Source organism: Garra rufa, chromosome 1 (genome assembly GCF_049309525.1).
Source record: "Garra rufa chromosome 1, GarRuf1.0, whole genome shotgun sequence".
Classification (NCBI taxonomy): Eukaryota; Metazoa; Chordata; class Actinopteri; order Cypriniformes; family Cyprinidae; genus Garra; species Garra rufa.
In genome coordinates this window covers 87,080,125-87,094,284 of record NC_133361.1, presented here as the reverse complement: position 1 = coordinate 87,094,284, position 14,160 = coordinate 87,080,125, and the positions used below count along the sequence as shown (strand labels likewise).

Below are 14,160 nucleotides of genomic sequence, written 5' to 3'. Positions count from 1 at the left end.
GATAGGGCAAAAGGAGCTGAAGCCATCTTTGTTTGTATCCCGTCATGTACGAGAGAGTGCTGTCTTTCCATGCGGGCTAAAGAAATCTGGAGCTGCGACCCAGAAAGCGCAAAGGCCGCAAGTACAGAACGTGGTGAGGCGCGCTTCGTTCCACCGCCCATTGGCTGGTGGCCAGTTTTACTCTTGACACTCCAATACAGCTCTGTTGTGAGCAGAAAAGAATGCTGGAAGTACATAAGTCACTGACAGGGCCAAAGTAGCTGAAGCCCAAGGTTTGGATCCCATCATGTCATGAGAGTGCTGTCTTTCCATGCTGGCTGAAAAAAAATGTCAAGTTGCGACACAGGAAGCGCAAAGGCTGCAAACACGGTCCACGAGAAAGCACGCTTTGCTCCAATGCACATTGGTGTGTGGTCAGATTTAGTCTGCTATTGAAACTGCAGTGCAGCTCTGCTGTGAGCAGAGCACCCAAAAATACAGGTCACTCGGAAAGGTTCCCCTCCACGGAAATCTTTAGTAAAAGGCGAAAGATTTATGCGTCTATGAAGAGAAACTCGAGTTGTGTGCCCATGCGCTTGAGCATGTGCGCTCCCTGTGGTAAACCACTATACTCACAAAGGGTAATCTAGGGTGCCGATAAGATTTTCATCTCCCCCTCACTCCAAATGGGAGGAGTAAAAGTTAAAAAGTCTCTTCCATCATCCATTCTCGCCTGCCACACAGGAGGCCTGGCTCTGATTCCCGGGCAAATGCAGGAACAGAGTTCTTTTAAGTAAGGGGTGTGTGTTTGCATGTGTGTGGGATTCTTTAAAATGAGCCTTGAAGGCCAAGCCTGATTTGCTAGAAGGAGCTCCAAACTTTGCATATTGACCCAACCCCCCTTTACCTGGATTTGACGTGTAACAGTTACGCACCATTACTAAATCCAGGGCAATGTGAAGGCCGAAAGTCTCCCAGCCGAGCATTGGTGGTTCAGTGGTAGAATTCTCGCCTGCCACGCGGGAGACCCGGGTCCGATTCCCGGCCAATGCAGGAACGGAGTGCTTTTAATTAAGTTGTGTGTGTGCTTGCATGTGTGTAAGGTTCTTTAAAATGAAGCCTGATTTACTTGAAGGAGCTCCAACCTTTGCATACCGACCAACCCCCGTTCCCTGCCGAATCTTTTCAGAAACTCATTAGTCCGTCTATATTCGTCAAATGCCTATAAAACTTGTTCACTTTATCTATAGGTTGACGAAGTTTAGCAGTGGGCAATATACTCGTAAATGCGGTGTTAATTCCAAACGTTCTCCCTCCTTTCCGAGCATTGGTGGTTCAGTGGTAGAATTCTAGCAGTGGGCGATATGATCCACGTAAATGCGATGTTACTGCCACAAGATTTCCCATCCTTTTTTTCATGTTCCCATTATGAAAAGTAAAAAAAAATAGTAATAATAGTAAAGTGGTCCAAATGAGGACCCCCTGTAATGTGTAGCATTCAAGATATTGGGAGACTCAATAAGATCAAGGCAGGTTGATTTGTTTTTTTCATGGAGTAGTGGCTCCTTATGCTGATGTCGGTGAAGTCAAGTCGGCTGGGGGCGAAGCACAGCGGGTACAGCTCCTCGTTAGTATAGTGGACAGTATCTCCGCCTGTCACGCGGAAGACCGGGGTTCGATTCCCCGACGGGGAGACCCAGCTCTTTGCTGCTTCTGAACGACTCATCCAAAAGATTTTGGTGCTGACAGAGGTCACAGAAGGAGTTCTGCTTCAACGTCAGCCAGAGCCAAAACAAATGCGTTGGCCAAGAATCGAACCCGGGTCAACTGCTTGGAAGACAGCTATGCTCACCACTATACCACCAACGCAAGTTCCCGACTCTAGCTTTTAGCCATCTGAAAAGAATGCTTGAAATGCACAAGTCACTGATAGGGCAAAAGGAGCTGAAGCCATCTTTGTTTGTATCCCGTCATGTACGAGAGAGTGCTGTCTTTCCATGCGGGCTAAAGAAATCTGGAGCTGCGACGCAGAAAGCGCAAAGGCCGCAAGTACAGAACGTGGTGAGGCGCGCTTCGTTCCACCGCCCATTGGCTGGTGGCCAGTTTTACTCTTGACACTCCAATACAGCTCTGTTGTGAGCAGAAAAGAATGCTGGAAGTACATAAGTCACTGACAGGGCCAAAGTAGCTGAAGCCCAAGGTTTGGATCCCATCATGTCATGAGAGTGCTGTCTTTCCATGCTGGCTGAAAAAAAATGTCAAGTTGCGACACAGGAAGCGCAAAGGCTGCAAACACGGTCCACGAGAATGCACGCTTTGCTCCAATGCACATTGGTGTGTGGTCAGATTTAGTCTGCTATTGAAACTGCATTGCAGCTCTGCTGTGAGCAGAGCACCCAAAAATACAGGTCACTCGGAAAGGTTCCCCTCCACGGAAATCTTTAGTAAAAGGCGAAAGATTTATGCGTCTATGAAGAGAAACTCGAGTTGTGTGCCCATGCGCTTGAGCATGTGCGCTCCCTGTGGTAAACCACTATACTCACAAAGGGTAATCTAGGGTGCCGATAAGATTTTCATCTCCCCCTCACTCCAAATGGGAGGAGTAAAAGTTAAAAAGTCTCTTCCATCATCCATTCTCGCCTGCCACACAGGAGGCCTGGCTCTGATTCCCGGGCAAATGCAGGAACAGAGTTCTTTTAAGTAAGGGGTGTGTGTTTGCATGTGTGTGGGATTCTTTAAAATGAGCCTTGAAGGCCAAGCCTGATTTGCTAGAAGGAGCTCCAAACTTTGCATATTGACCCAACCCCCCTTTACCTGGATTTGACGTGTAACAGTTACGCACCATTACTAAATCCAGGGCAATGTGAAGGCCGAAAGTCTCCCAGCCGAGCATTGGTGGTTCAGTGGTAGAATTCTTGTCTGCCACGCGGGAGACCCGGGTCCGATTCCCGGCCAATGCAGGAACGGAGTGCTTTTAATTAAGTTGTGTGTGTGCTTGCATGTGTGTAAGGTTCTTTAAAATGAAGCCTGATTTACTTGAAGGAGCTCCAACCTTTGCATACCGACCAACCCCCGTTCCCTGCCGAATCTTTTCAGAAACTCATTAGTCCGTCTATATTCGTCAAATGCCTATAAAACTTGTTCACTTTATCTATAGGTTGACGAAGTTTAGCAGTGGGCAATATACTCGTAAATGCGGTGTTAATTCCAAACGTTCTCCCTCCTTTCCGAGCATTGGTGGTTCAGTGGTAGAATTCTAGCAGTGGGCGATATGATCCACGTAAATGCGATGTTACTGCCACAAGATTTCCCATCCTTTTTTTCATGTTCCCATTATGAAAAGTAAAAAAAAATAGTAATAATAGTAAAGTGGTCCAAATGAGGACCCCCTGTAATGTGTAGCATTCAAGATATTGGGAGACTCAATAAGATCAAGGCAGGTTGATTTGTTTTTTTCATGGAGTAGTGGCTCCTTATGCTGATGTCGGTGAAGTCAAGTCGGCTGGAGGCGAAGCACAGCGGGTACAGCTCCTCGTTAGTATAGTGGACAGTATCTCCGCCTGTCACGCGGAAGACCGGGGTTCGATTCCCCGACGGGGAGACCCAGCTCTTTGCTGCTGCTGAACGACTCATCCAAAAGATTTTGGTGCTGACAGAGGTCACAGAAGGAGTTCTGCTTCAACGTCAGCCAGAGCCAAAACAAATGCGGTGGCCGGGAATCGAACCCGGGTCAACTGCTTGGAAGACAGCTATGCTCACCACTATAACACCAACGCAAGTTCCCGACTCCAGCTTTTAGCCATCTGAAAAGAATGCTTGAAATGCACAAGTCACTGATAGGGCAAAAGGAGCTGAAGCCATCTTTGTTTGTATCCCGTCATGTACGAGAGAGTGCTGTCTTTCCATGCGGGCTAAAGAAATCTGGAGCTGCGACCCAGAAAGCGCAAAGGCCGCAAGTACAGAACGTGGTGAGGCGCGCTTCGTTCCACCGCCCATTGGCTGGTGGCCAGTTTTACTCTTGACACTCCAATACAGCTCTGTTGTGAGCAGAAAAGAATGCTGGAAGTACATAAGTCACTGACAGGGCCAAAGTAGCTGAAGCCCAAGGTTTGGATCCCATCATGTCATGAGAGTGCTGTCTTTCCATGCTGGCTGAAAAAAAATGTCAAGTTGCGACACAGGAAGCGCAAAGGCTGCAAACACGGTCCACGAGAATGCACGCTTTGCTCCAATGCACATTGGTGTGTGGTCAGATTTAGTCTGCTATTGAAACTGCAGTGCAGCTCTGCTGTGAGCAGAGCACCCAAAAATACAGGTCACTCGGAAAGGTTCCCCTCCACGGAAATCTTTAGTAAAAGGCGAAAGATTTATGCGTCTATGAAGAGAAACTCGAGTTGTGTGCCCATGCGCTTGAGCATGTGCGCTCCCTGTGGTAAACCACTATACTCACAAAGGGTAATCTAGGGTGCCGATAAGATTTTCATCTCCCCCTCACTCCAAATGGGAGGAGTAAAAGTTAAAAAGTCTCTTCCATCATCCATTCTCGCCTGCCACACAGGAGGCCTGGCTCTGATTCCCGGGCAAATGCAGGAACAGAGTTCTTTTAAGTAAGGGGTGTGTGTTTGCATGTGTGTGGGATTCTTTAAAATGAGCCTTGAAGGCCAAGCCTGATTTGCTAGAAGGAGCTCCAAACTTTGCATATTGACCCAACCCCCCTTTACCTGGATTTGACGTGTAACAGTTACGCACCATTACTAAATCCAGGGCAATGTGAAGGCCGAAAGTCTCCCAGCCGAGCATTGGTGGTTCAGTGGTAGAATTCTCGCCTGCCACGCGGGAGACCCGGGTCCGATTCCCGGCCAATGCAGGAACGGAGTGCTTTTAATTAAGTTGTGTGTGTGCTTGCATGTGTGTAAGGTTCTTTAAAATGAAGCCTGATTTACTTGAAGGAGCTCCAACCTTTGCATACCGACCAACCCCCGTTCCCTGCCGAATCTTTTCAGAAACTCATTAGTCCGTCTATATTCGTCAAATGCCTATAAAACTTGTTCACTTTATCTATAGGTTGACGAAGTTTAGCAGTGGGCAATATACTCGTAAATGCGGTGTTAATTCCAAACGTTCTCCCTCCTTTCCGAGCATTGGTGGTTCAGTGGTAGAATTCTAGCAGTGGGCGATATGATCCACGTAAATGCGATGTTACTGCCACAAGATTTCCCATCCTTTTTTTCATGTTCCCATTATGAAAAGTAAAAAAAAATAGTAATAATAGTAAAGTGGTCCAAATGAGGACCCCCTGTAATGTGTAGCATTCAAGATATTGGGAGACTCAATAAGATCAAGGCAGGTTGATTTGTTTTTTTCATGGAGTAGTGGCTCCTTATGCTGATGTCGGTGAAGTCAAGTCGGCTGGGGGCGAAGCACAGCGGGTACAGCTCCTCGTTAGTATAGTGGACAGTATCTCCGCCTGTCACGTGGAAGACCGGGGTTCGATTCCCCGACGGGGAGACCCAGCTCTTTGCTGCTGCTGAACGACTCATCCAAAAGATTTTGGTGCTGACAGAGGTCACAGAAGGAGTTCTGCTTCAACGTCAGCCAGAGCCAAAACAAATGCGTTGGCCGGGAATCGAACCCGGGTCAACTGCTTGGAAGACAGCTATGCTCACCACTATACCACCAACGCAAGTTCCCGACTCCAGCTTTTAGCCATCTGAAAAGAATGCTTGAAATGCACAAGTCACTGATAGGGCAAAAGGAGCTGAAGCCATCTTTGTTTGTATCCCGTCATGTACGAGAGAGTGCTGTCTTTCCATGCGGGCTAAAGAAATCTGGAGCTGCGACCCAGAAAGCGCAAAGGCCGCAAGTACAGAACGTGGTGAGGCGCGCTTCGTTCCACCGCCCATTGGCTGGTGGCCAGTTTTACTCTTGACACTCCAATACAGCTCTGTTGTGAGCAGAAAAGAATGCTGGAAGTACATAAGTCACTGACAGGGCCAAAGTAGCTGAAGCCCAAGGTTTGGATCCCATCATGTCATGAGAGTGCTGTCTTTCCATGCTGGCTGAAAAAAAATGTGAAGTTGCGACACAGGAAGCGCAAAGGCTGCAAACACGGTCCACGAGAATGCACGCTTTGCTCCAATGCACATTGGTGTGTGGTCAGATTTAGTCTGCTATTGAAACTGCAGTGCAGCTCTGCTGTGAGCAGAGCACCCAAAAATACAGGTCACTCGGAAAGGTTCCCCTCCACGGAAATCTTTAGTAAAAGGCGAAAGATTTATGCGTCTATGAAGAGAAACTCGAGTTGTGTGCCCATGCGCTTGAGCATGTGCGCTCCCTGTGGTAAACCACTATACTCACAAAGGGTAATCTAGGGTGCCGATAAGATTTTCATCTCCCCCTCACTCCAAATGGGAGGAGTAAAAGTTAAAAAGTCTCTTCCATCATCCATTCTCGCCTGCCACACAGGAGGCCTGGCTCTGATTCCCGGGCAAATGCAGGAACAGAGTTCTTTTAAGTAAGGGGTGTGTGTTTGCATGTGTGTGGGATTCTTTAAAATGAGCCTTGAAGGCCAAGCCTGATTTGCTAGAAGGAGCTCCAAACTTTGCATATTGACCCAACCCCCCTTTACCTGGATTTGACGTGTAACAGTTACGCACCATTACTAAATCCAGGGCAATGTGAAGGCCGAAAGTCTCCCAGCCGAGCATTGGTGGTTCAGTGGTAGAATTCTCGCCTGCCACGCGGGAGACCCGGGTCCGATTCCCGGCCAATGCAGGAACGGAGTGCTTTTAATAAAGTTGTGTGTGTGCTTGCATGTGTGTAAGGTTCTTTAAAATGAAGCCTGATTTACTTGAAGGAGCTCCAACCTTTGCATACCGACCAACCCCCGTTCCCTGCCGAATCTTTTCAGAAACTCATTAGTCCGTCTATATTCGTCAAATGCCTATAAAACTTGTTCACTTTATCTATAGGTTGACGAAGTTTAGCAGTGGGCAATATACTCGTAAATGCGGTGTTAATTCCAAACGTTCTCCCTCCTTTCCGAGCATTGGTGGTTCAGTGGTAGAATTCTAGCAGTGGGCGATATGATCCACGTAAATGCGATGTTACTGCCACAAGATTTCCCATCCTTTTTTTCATGTTCCCATTATGAAAAGTAAAAAAAAATAGTAATAATAGTAAAGTGGTCCAAATGAGGACCCCCTGTAATGTGTAGCATTCAAGATATTGGGAGACTCAATAAGATCAAGGCAGGTTGATTTGTTTTTTTCATGGAGTAGTGGCTCCTTATGCTGATGTCGGTGAAGTCAAGTCGGCTGGGGGCGAAGCACAGCGGGTACAGCTCCTAGTTAGTATAGTGGACAGTATCTCCGCCTGTCACGCGGAAGACCGGGGTTCGATTCCCCGACGGGGAGACCCAGCTCTTTGCTGCTGCTGAACGACTCATCCAAAAGATTTTGGTGCTGACAGAGGTCACAGAAGGAGTTCTGCTTCAACGTCAGCCAGAGCCAAAACAAATGCGCTGGCCGGGAATCGAACCCGGGTCAACTGCTTGGAAGACAGCTATGCTCACCACTATACCACCAACGCAAGTTCCCGACTCCAGCTTTTAGCCATCTGAAAAGAATGCTTGAAATGCACAAGTCACTGATAGGGCAAAAGGAGCTGAAGCCATCTTTGTTTGTATCCCGTCATGTACGAGAGAGTGCTGTCTTTCCATGCGGGCTAAAGAAATCTGGAGCTGCGACCCAGAAAGCGCAAAGGCCGCAAGTACAGAACGTGGTGAGGCGCGCTTCGTTCCACCGCCCATTGGCTGGTGGCCAGTTTTACTCTTGACACTCCAATACAGCTCTGTTGTGAGCAGAAAAGAATGCTGGAAGTACATAAGTCACTGACAGGGCCAAAGTAGCTGAAGCCCAAGGTTTGGATCCCATCATGTCATGAGAGTGCTGTCTTTCCATGCTGGCTGAAAAAAAATGTGAAGTTGCGACACAGGAAGCGCAAAGGCTGCAAACACGGTCCACGAGAAAGCACGCTTTGCTCCAATGCACATTGGTGTGTGGTCAGATTTAGTCTGCTATTGAAACTGCAGTGCAGCTCTGCTGTGAGCAGAGCACCCAAAAATACAGGTCACTCGGAAAGGTTCCCCTCCACGGAAATCTTTAGTAAAAGGCGAAAGATTTATGCGTCTATGAAGAGAAACTCGAGTTGTGTGCCCATGCGCTTGAGCATGTGCGCTCCCTGTGGTAAACCACTATACTCACAAAGGGTAATCTAGGGTGCCGATAAGATTTTCATCTCCCCCTCACTCCAAATGGGAGGAGTAAAAGTTAAAAAGTCTCTTCCATCATCCATTCTCGCCTGCCACACAGGAGGCCTGGCTCTGATTCCCGGGCAAATGCAGGAACAGAGTTCTTTTAAGTAAGGGGTGTGTGTTTGCATGTGTGTGGGATTCTTTAAAATGAGCCTTGAAGGCCAAGCCTGATTTGCTAGAAGGAGCTCCAAACTTTGCATATTGACCCAACCCCCCTTTACCTGGATTTGACGTGTAACAGTTACGCACCATTACTAAATCCAGGGCAATGTGAAGGCCGAAAGTCTCCCAGCCGAGCATTGGTGGTTCAGTGGTAGTATTCTCGCCTGCCACGCGGGAGACCCGGGTCCGATTCCCGGCCAATGCAGGAACGGAGTGCTTTTAATTAAGTTGTGTGTGTGCTTGCATGTGTGTAAGGTTCTTTAAAATGAAGCCTGATTTACTTGAAGGAGCTCCAACCTTTGCATACCGACCAACCCCCGTTCCCTGCCGAATCTTTTCAGAAACTCATTAGTCCGTCTATATTCGTCAAATGCCTATAAAACTTGTTCACTTTATCTATAGGTTGACGAAGTTTAGCAGTGGGCAATATACTCGTAAATGCGGTGTTAATTCCAAACGTTCTCCCTCCTTTCCGAGCATTGGTGGTTCAGTGGTAGAATTCTAGCAGTGGGCGATATGATCCACGTAAATGCGATGTTACTGCCACATGATTTCCCATCCTTTTTTTCATGTTCCCATTATGAAAAGTAAAAAAAAATAGTAATAATAGTAAAGTGGTCCAAATGAGGACCCCCTGTAATGTGTAGCATTCAAGATATTGGGAGACTCAATAAGATCAAGGCAGGTTGATTTGTTTTTTTCATGGAGTAGTGGCTCCTTATGCTGATGTCGGTGAAGTCAAGTCGGCTGGGGGCGAAGCACAGCGGGTACAGCTCCTCGTTAGTATAGTGGACAGTATCTCCGCCTGTCACGCGGAAGACCGGGGTTCGATTCCCCGACGGGGAGACCCAGCTCTTTGCTGCTGCTGAACGACTCATCCAAAAGATTTTGGTGCTGACAGAGGTCACAGAAGGAGTTCTGCTTCAACGTCAGCCAGAGCCAAAACAAATGCGTTGGCCGGGAATCGAACCCGGGTCAACTGCTTGGAAGGCAGCTATGCTCACCACTATACCACCAACGCAAGTTCCCAACTCCAGCTTTTAGCCATCTCAAAAGAATGCTTGAAATGCACAAGTCACTGATAGGGCAAAAGGAGCTGAAGCCATCTTTGTTTGTATCCCGTCATGTACGAGAGAGTGCTGTCTTTCCATGCGGGCTAAAGAAATCTGGAGCTGCGACGCAGAAAGCGCAAAGGCCGCAAGTACAGAACGTGGTGAGGCGCGCTTCGTTCCACCGCCCATTGGCTGGTGGCCAGTTTTACTCTTGACACTCCAATACAGCTCTGTTGTGAGCTGAAAAGAATGCTGGAAGTACATAAGTCACTGACAGGGCCAAAGTAGCTGAAGCCCAAGGTTTGGATCCCATCATGTCATGAGAGTGCTGTCTTTCCATGCTGGCTGAAAAAAAATGTGAAGTTGTGACACAGGAAGCGCAAAGGCTGCAAACACGGTCCACGAGAAAGCACGCTTTGCTCCAATGCACATTGGTGTGTGGTCAGATTTAGTCTGCTATTGAAACTGCAGTGCAGCTTTGCTGTGAGCAGAGCACCCAAAAATACAGGTCACTCAGAAAGGTTCCCCTCCACGGAAATCTTTAGTAAAAGGCGAAAGATTTATGCGTCTATGAAGAGAAACTCGAGTTGTGTGCCCATGCGCTTGAGCATGTGCGCTCCCTGTGGTAAACCACTATACTCACAAAGGGTAATCTAGGGTGCCGATAAGATTTTCGTCTCCCCCTCACTCCAAATGGGAGGAGTAAAAGTTAAAAAGTCTCTTCCATCATCCATTCTCGCCTGCCACACAGGAGGCCTGGCTCTGATTCCCGGGCAAATGCAGGAACAGAGTTCTTTTAAGTAAGGGGTGTGTGTTTGCATGTGTGTGGGATTCTTTAAAATGAGCCTTGAAGGCCAAGCCTGATTTGCTAGAAGGAGCTCCAAACTTTGCATATTGACCCAACCCCCCTTTACCTGGATTTGACGTGTAACAGTTACGCACCATTACTAAATCCAGGGCAATGTGAAGGCCGAAAGTCTCCCAGCCGAGCATTGGTGGTTCAGTGGTAGAATTCTCGCCTGCCACGCGGGAGACCCGGGTCCGATTCCCGGCCAATGCAGGAACGGAGTGCTTTTAATTAAGTTGTGTGTGTGCTTGCATGTGTGTAAGGTTCTTTAAAATGAAGCCTGATTTACTTGAAGGAGCTCCAACCTTTGCATACCGACCAACCCCCGTTCCCTGCCGAATCTTTTCAGAAACTCATTAGTCCGTCTATATTCGTCAAATGCCTATAAAACTTGTTCACTTTATCTATAGGTTGACGAAGTTTAGCAGTGGGCAATATACTCGTAAATGCGGTGTTAATTCCAAACGTTCTCCCTCCTTTCCGAGCATTGGTGGTTCAGTGGTAGAATTCTAGCAGTGGGCGATATGATCCACGTAAATGCGATGTTACTGCCACAAGATTTCCCATCCTTTTTTTCATGTTCCCATTATGAAAAGAAAAAAAAATAGTAATAATAGTAAAGTGGTCCAAATGAGGACCCCCTGTAATGTGTAGCATTCAAGATATTGGGAGACTCAATAAGATCAAGGCAGGTTGATTTGTTTTTTTCATGGAGTAGTGGCTCCTTATGCTGATGTCGGTGAAGTCAAGTCGGCTGGGGGCGAAGCACAGCGGGTACAGCTCCTCGTTAGTATAGTGGACAGTATCTCCGCCTGTCACGCGGAAGACCGGGGTTCGATTCCCCGACGGGGAGACCCAGCTCTTTGCTGCTGCTGAACGACTCATCCAAAAGATTTTGGTGCTGACAGAGGTCACAGAAGGAGTTCTGCTTCAACGTCAGCCAGAGCCAAAACAAATGCGGTGGCCGGGAATCGAACCCGGGTCAACTGCTTGGAAGACAGCTATGCTCACCACTATACCACCAACGCAAGTTCCCGACTCCAGCTTTTAGCCATCTGAAAAGAATGCTTGAAATGCACAAGTCACTGATAGGGCAAAAGGAGCTGAAGCCATCTTTGTTTGTATCCCGTCATGTACGAGAGAGTGCTGTCTTTCCATGCGGGCTAAAGAAATCTGGAGCTGCGACCCAGAAAGCGCAAAGGCCGCAAGTACAGAACGTGGTGAGGCGCGCTTCGTTCCACCGCCCATTGGCTGGTGGCCAGTTTTACTCTTGACACTCCAATACAGCTCTGTTGTGAGCAGAAAAGAATGCTGGAAGTACATAAGTCACTGACAGGGCCAAAGTAGCTGAAGCCCAAGGTTTGGATCCCATCATGTCATGAGAGTGCTGTCTTTCCATGCTGGCTGAAAAAAAATGTGAAGTTGCGACACAGGAAGCGCAAAGGCTGCAAACACGGTCCACGAGAAAGCACGCTTTGCTCCAATGCACATTGGTGTGTGGTCAGATTTAGTCTGCTATTGAAACTGCAGTGCAGCTCTGCTGTGAGCAGAGCACCCAAAAATACAGGTCACTCGGAAAGGTTCCCCTCCACGGAAATCTTTAGTAAAAGGCGAAAGATTTATGCGTCTATGAAGAGAAACTCGAGTTGTGTGCCCATGCGCTTGAGCATGTGCGCTCCCTGTGGTAAACCACTATACTCACAAAGGGTAATCTAGGGTGCCGATAAGATTTTCATCTCCCCCTCACTCCAAATGGGAGGAGTAAAAGTTAAAAAGTCTCTTCCATCATCCATTCTCGCCTGCCACACAGGAGGCCTGGCTCTGATTCCCGGGCAAATGCAGGAACAGAGTTCTTTTAAGTAAGGGGTGTGTGTTTGCATGTGTGTGGGATTCTTTAAAATGAGCCTTGAAGGCCAAGCCTGATTTGCTAGAAGGAGCTCCAAACTTTGCATATTGACCCAACCCCCCTTTACCTGGATTTGACGTGTAACAGTTACGCACCATTACTAAATACAGGGCAATGTGAAGGCCGAAAGCCTCCCAGCCGAGCATTGGTGGTTCAGTGGTAGTATTCTCGCCTGCCACGCGGGAGACCCGGGTCCGATTCCCGGCCAATGCAGGAACGGAGTGCTTTTAATTAAGTTGTGTGTGTGCTTGCATGTGTGTAAGGTTCTTTAAAATGAAGCCTGATTTAATTGAAGGAGCTCCAACCTTTGCATACCGACCAACCCCCGTTCCCTGCCGAATCATTTCAGAAACTCATTAGTCCGTCTATATTCGTCAAATGCCTATAAAACTTGTTCACTTTATCTATAGGTTGACGAAGTTTAGCAGTGGGCAATATACTCGTAAATGCGGTGTTAATTCCAAACGTTCTCCCTCCTTTCCGAGCATTGGTGGTTCAGTGGTAGAATTCTAGCAGTGGGCGATATGATCCACGTAAATGCGATGTTACTGCCACATGATTTCCCATCCTTTTTTTCATGTTCCCATTATGAAAAGTAAAAAAAAATAGTAATAATAGTAAAGCGGTCCAAATGAGGACCCCCTGTAATGTGTAGCATTCAAGATATTGGGAGACTCAATAAGATCAAGGCAGGTTGATTTGTTTTTTTCATGGAGTAGTGGCTCCTTATGCTGATGTCGGTGAAGTCAAGTCGGCTGGGGGCGAAGCACAGCGGGTACAGCTCCTCGTTAGTATAGTGGACAGTATCTCCGCCTGTCACGCGGAAGACCGGGGTTCGATTCCCCGACGGGGAGACCCAGCTCTTTGCTGCTGCTGAACGACTCATCCAAAAGATTTTGGTGCTGACAGAGGTCACAGAAGGAGTTCTGCTTCAACGTCAGCCAGAGCCAAAACAAATGCGTAGGCCGGGAATCGAACCCGGGTCAACTGCTTGGAAGACAGCAATGCTCACCACTATACCACCAACGCAAGTTCCCGACTCCAGCTTTTAGCCATCTGAAAAGAATGCTTGAAATGCACAAGTCACTGATAGGGCAAAAGGAGCTGAAGCCATCTTTGTTTGTATCCCGTCATGTACGAGAGAGTGCTGTCTTTCCATGCGGGCTAAAGAAATCTGGAGCTGCGACGCAGAAAGCGCAAAGGCCGCAAGTACAGAACGTGGTGAGGCGCGCTTCGTTCCACCGCCCATTGGCTGGTGGCCAGTTTTACTCTTGACACTCCAATACAGCTCTGTTGTGAGCAGAAAAGAATGCTGGAAGTACATAAGTCACTGACAGGGCCAAAGTAGCTGAAGCCCAAGGTTTGGATCCCATCATGTCATGAGAGTGCTGTCTTTCCATGCTGGCTGAAAAAAAATGTGAAGTTGCGACACAGGAAGCGCAAAGGCTGCAAACACGGTCCACGAGAATGCACGCTTTGCTCCAATGCACATTGGTGTGTGGTCAGATTTAGTCTGCTATTGAAACTGCAGTGCAGCTCTGCTGTGAGCAGAGCACCCAAAAATACAGGTCACTCGGAAAGGTTCCTCTCCACGGAAATCTTTAGTAAAAGGCGAAAGATTTATGCGTCTATGAAGAGAAACTCGAGTTGTGTGCCCATGCGCTTGAGCATGTGCGCTCCCTGTGGTAAACCACTATACTCACAAAGGGTAATCTAGGGTGCCGATAAGATTTTCATCTCCCCCTCACTCCAAATGGGAGGAGTAAAAGTTAAAAAGTCTCTTCCATCATCCATTCTCGCCTGCCACACAGGAGGCCTGGCTCTGATTCCCGGGCAAATGCAGGAACAGAGTTCTTTTAAGTAAGGGGTGTGTGTTTGCATGTGTGTGGGATTCTTTAAA

General features: G+C 47.8%; 18 non-coding genes across 18 annotated transcripts; 9 read left to right on the top strand and 9 right to left on the bottom strand.

Annotated features, from left to right (window-relative positions):
• Positions 1-446: 446 nt before the first annotated feature.
• On the bottom strand, positions 447-562 carry LOC141287797 (U5 spliceosomal RNA). Its single transcript, XR_012339529.1, has one exon. It is a non-coding gene; the product is annotated as a U5 spliceosomal RNA (small nuclear RNA).
• A 399-nt stretch (positions 563-961) lies between these two features.
• On the top strand, positions 962-1,032 carry trnag-gcc (transfer RNA glycine (anticodon GCC)). Its single transcript has one exon. It is a non-coding gene; the product is annotated as a tRNA-Gly (tRNA).
• Positions 1,033-1,601: 569 nt separating this feature from the next.
• On the top strand, positions 1,602-1,673 carry trnad-guc (transfer RNA aspartic acid (anticodon GUC)). Its single transcript has one exon. It is a non-coding gene; the product is annotated as a tRNA-Asp (tRNA).
• A 680-nt stretch (positions 1,674-2,353) lies between these two features.
• LOC141287790 (U5 spliceosomal RNA) lies at positions 2,354-2,469 on the bottom strand. The gene has a single exon (XR_012339528.1). It is a non-coding gene; the product is annotated as a U5 spliceosomal RNA (small nuclear RNA).
• A 1,039-nt stretch (positions 2,470-3,508) lies between these two features.
• Positions 3,509-3,580, top strand: trnad-guc (transfer RNA aspartic acid (anticodon GUC)). The gene has a single exon. It is a non-coding gene; the product is annotated as a tRNA-Asp (tRNA).
• Positions 3,581-4,260: 680 nt separating this feature from the next.
• On the bottom strand, positions 4,261-4,376 carry LOC141287782 (U5 spliceosomal RNA). Its single transcript, XR_012339527.1, has one exon. It is a non-coding gene; the product is annotated as a U5 spliceosomal RNA (small nuclear RNA).
• Positions 4,377-4,775: 399 nt separating this feature from the next.
• trnag-gcc (transfer RNA glycine (anticodon GCC)) lies at positions 4,776-4,846 on the top strand. The gene has a single exon. It is a non-coding gene; the product is annotated as a tRNA-Gly (tRNA).
• Positions 4,847-6,167: 1,321 nt separating this feature from the next.
• On the bottom strand, positions 6,168-6,283 carry LOC141287774 (U5 spliceosomal RNA). Its single transcript, XR_012339526.1, has one exon. It is a non-coding gene; the product is annotated as a U5 spliceosomal RNA (small nuclear RNA).
• A 399-nt stretch (positions 6,284-6,682) lies between these two features.
• On the top strand, positions 6,683-6,753 carry trnag-gcc (transfer RNA glycine (anticodon GCC)). Its single transcript has one exon. It is a non-coding gene; the product is annotated as a tRNA-Gly (tRNA).
• A 1,321-nt stretch (positions 6,754-8,074) lies between these two features.
• Positions 8,075-8,190, bottom strand: LOC141287767 (U5 spliceosomal RNA). The gene has a single exon (XR_012339525.1). It is a non-coding gene; the product is annotated as a U5 spliceosomal RNA (small nuclear RNA).
• Positions 8,191-9,229: 1,039 nt separating this feature from the next.
• trnad-guc (transfer RNA aspartic acid (anticodon GUC)) lies at positions 9,230-9,301 on the top strand. The gene has a single exon. It is a non-coding gene; the product is annotated as a tRNA-Asp (tRNA).
• A 103-nt stretch (positions 9,302-9,404) lies between these two features.
• On the bottom strand, positions 9,405-9,476 carry trnag-ucc (transfer RNA glycine (anticodon UCC)). The gene has a single exon. It is a non-coding gene; the product is annotated as a tRNA-Gly (tRNA).
• Positions 9,477-9,981: 505 nt separating this feature from the next.
• LOC141288708 (U5 spliceosomal RNA) lies at positions 9,982-10,097 on the bottom strand. Its single transcript, XR_012339725.1, has one exon. It is a non-coding gene; the product is annotated as a U5 spliceosomal RNA (small nuclear RNA).
• Positions 10,098-10,496: 399 nt separating this feature from the next.
• On the top strand, positions 10,497-10,567 carry trnag-gcc (transfer RNA glycine (anticodon GCC)). Its single transcript has one exon. It is a non-coding gene; the product is annotated as a tRNA-Gly (tRNA).
• A 568-nt stretch (positions 10,568-11,135) lies between these two features.
• trnad-guc (transfer RNA aspartic acid (anticodon GUC)) lies at positions 11,136-11,207 on the top strand. Its single transcript has one exon. It is a non-coding gene; the product is annotated as a tRNA-Asp (tRNA).
• Positions 11,208-11,887: 680 nt separating this feature from the next.
• LOC141287759 (U5 spliceosomal RNA) lies at positions 11,888-12,003 on the bottom strand. The gene has a single exon (XR_012339524.1). It is a non-coding gene; the product is annotated as a U5 spliceosomal RNA (small nuclear RNA).
• Positions 12,004-13,042: 1,039 nt separating this feature from the next.
• On the top strand, positions 13,043-13,114 carry trnad-guc (transfer RNA aspartic acid (anticodon GUC)). Its single transcript has one exon. It is a non-coding gene; the product is annotated as a tRNA-Asp (tRNA).
• A 680-nt stretch (positions 13,115-13,794) lies between these two features.
• LOC141286822 (U5 spliceosomal RNA) lies at positions 13,795-13,910 on the bottom strand. Its single transcript, XR_012339358.1, has one exon. It is a non-coding gene; the product is annotated as a U5 spliceosomal RNA (small nuclear RNA).
• Positions 13,911-14,160: the final 250 nt, after the last annotated feature.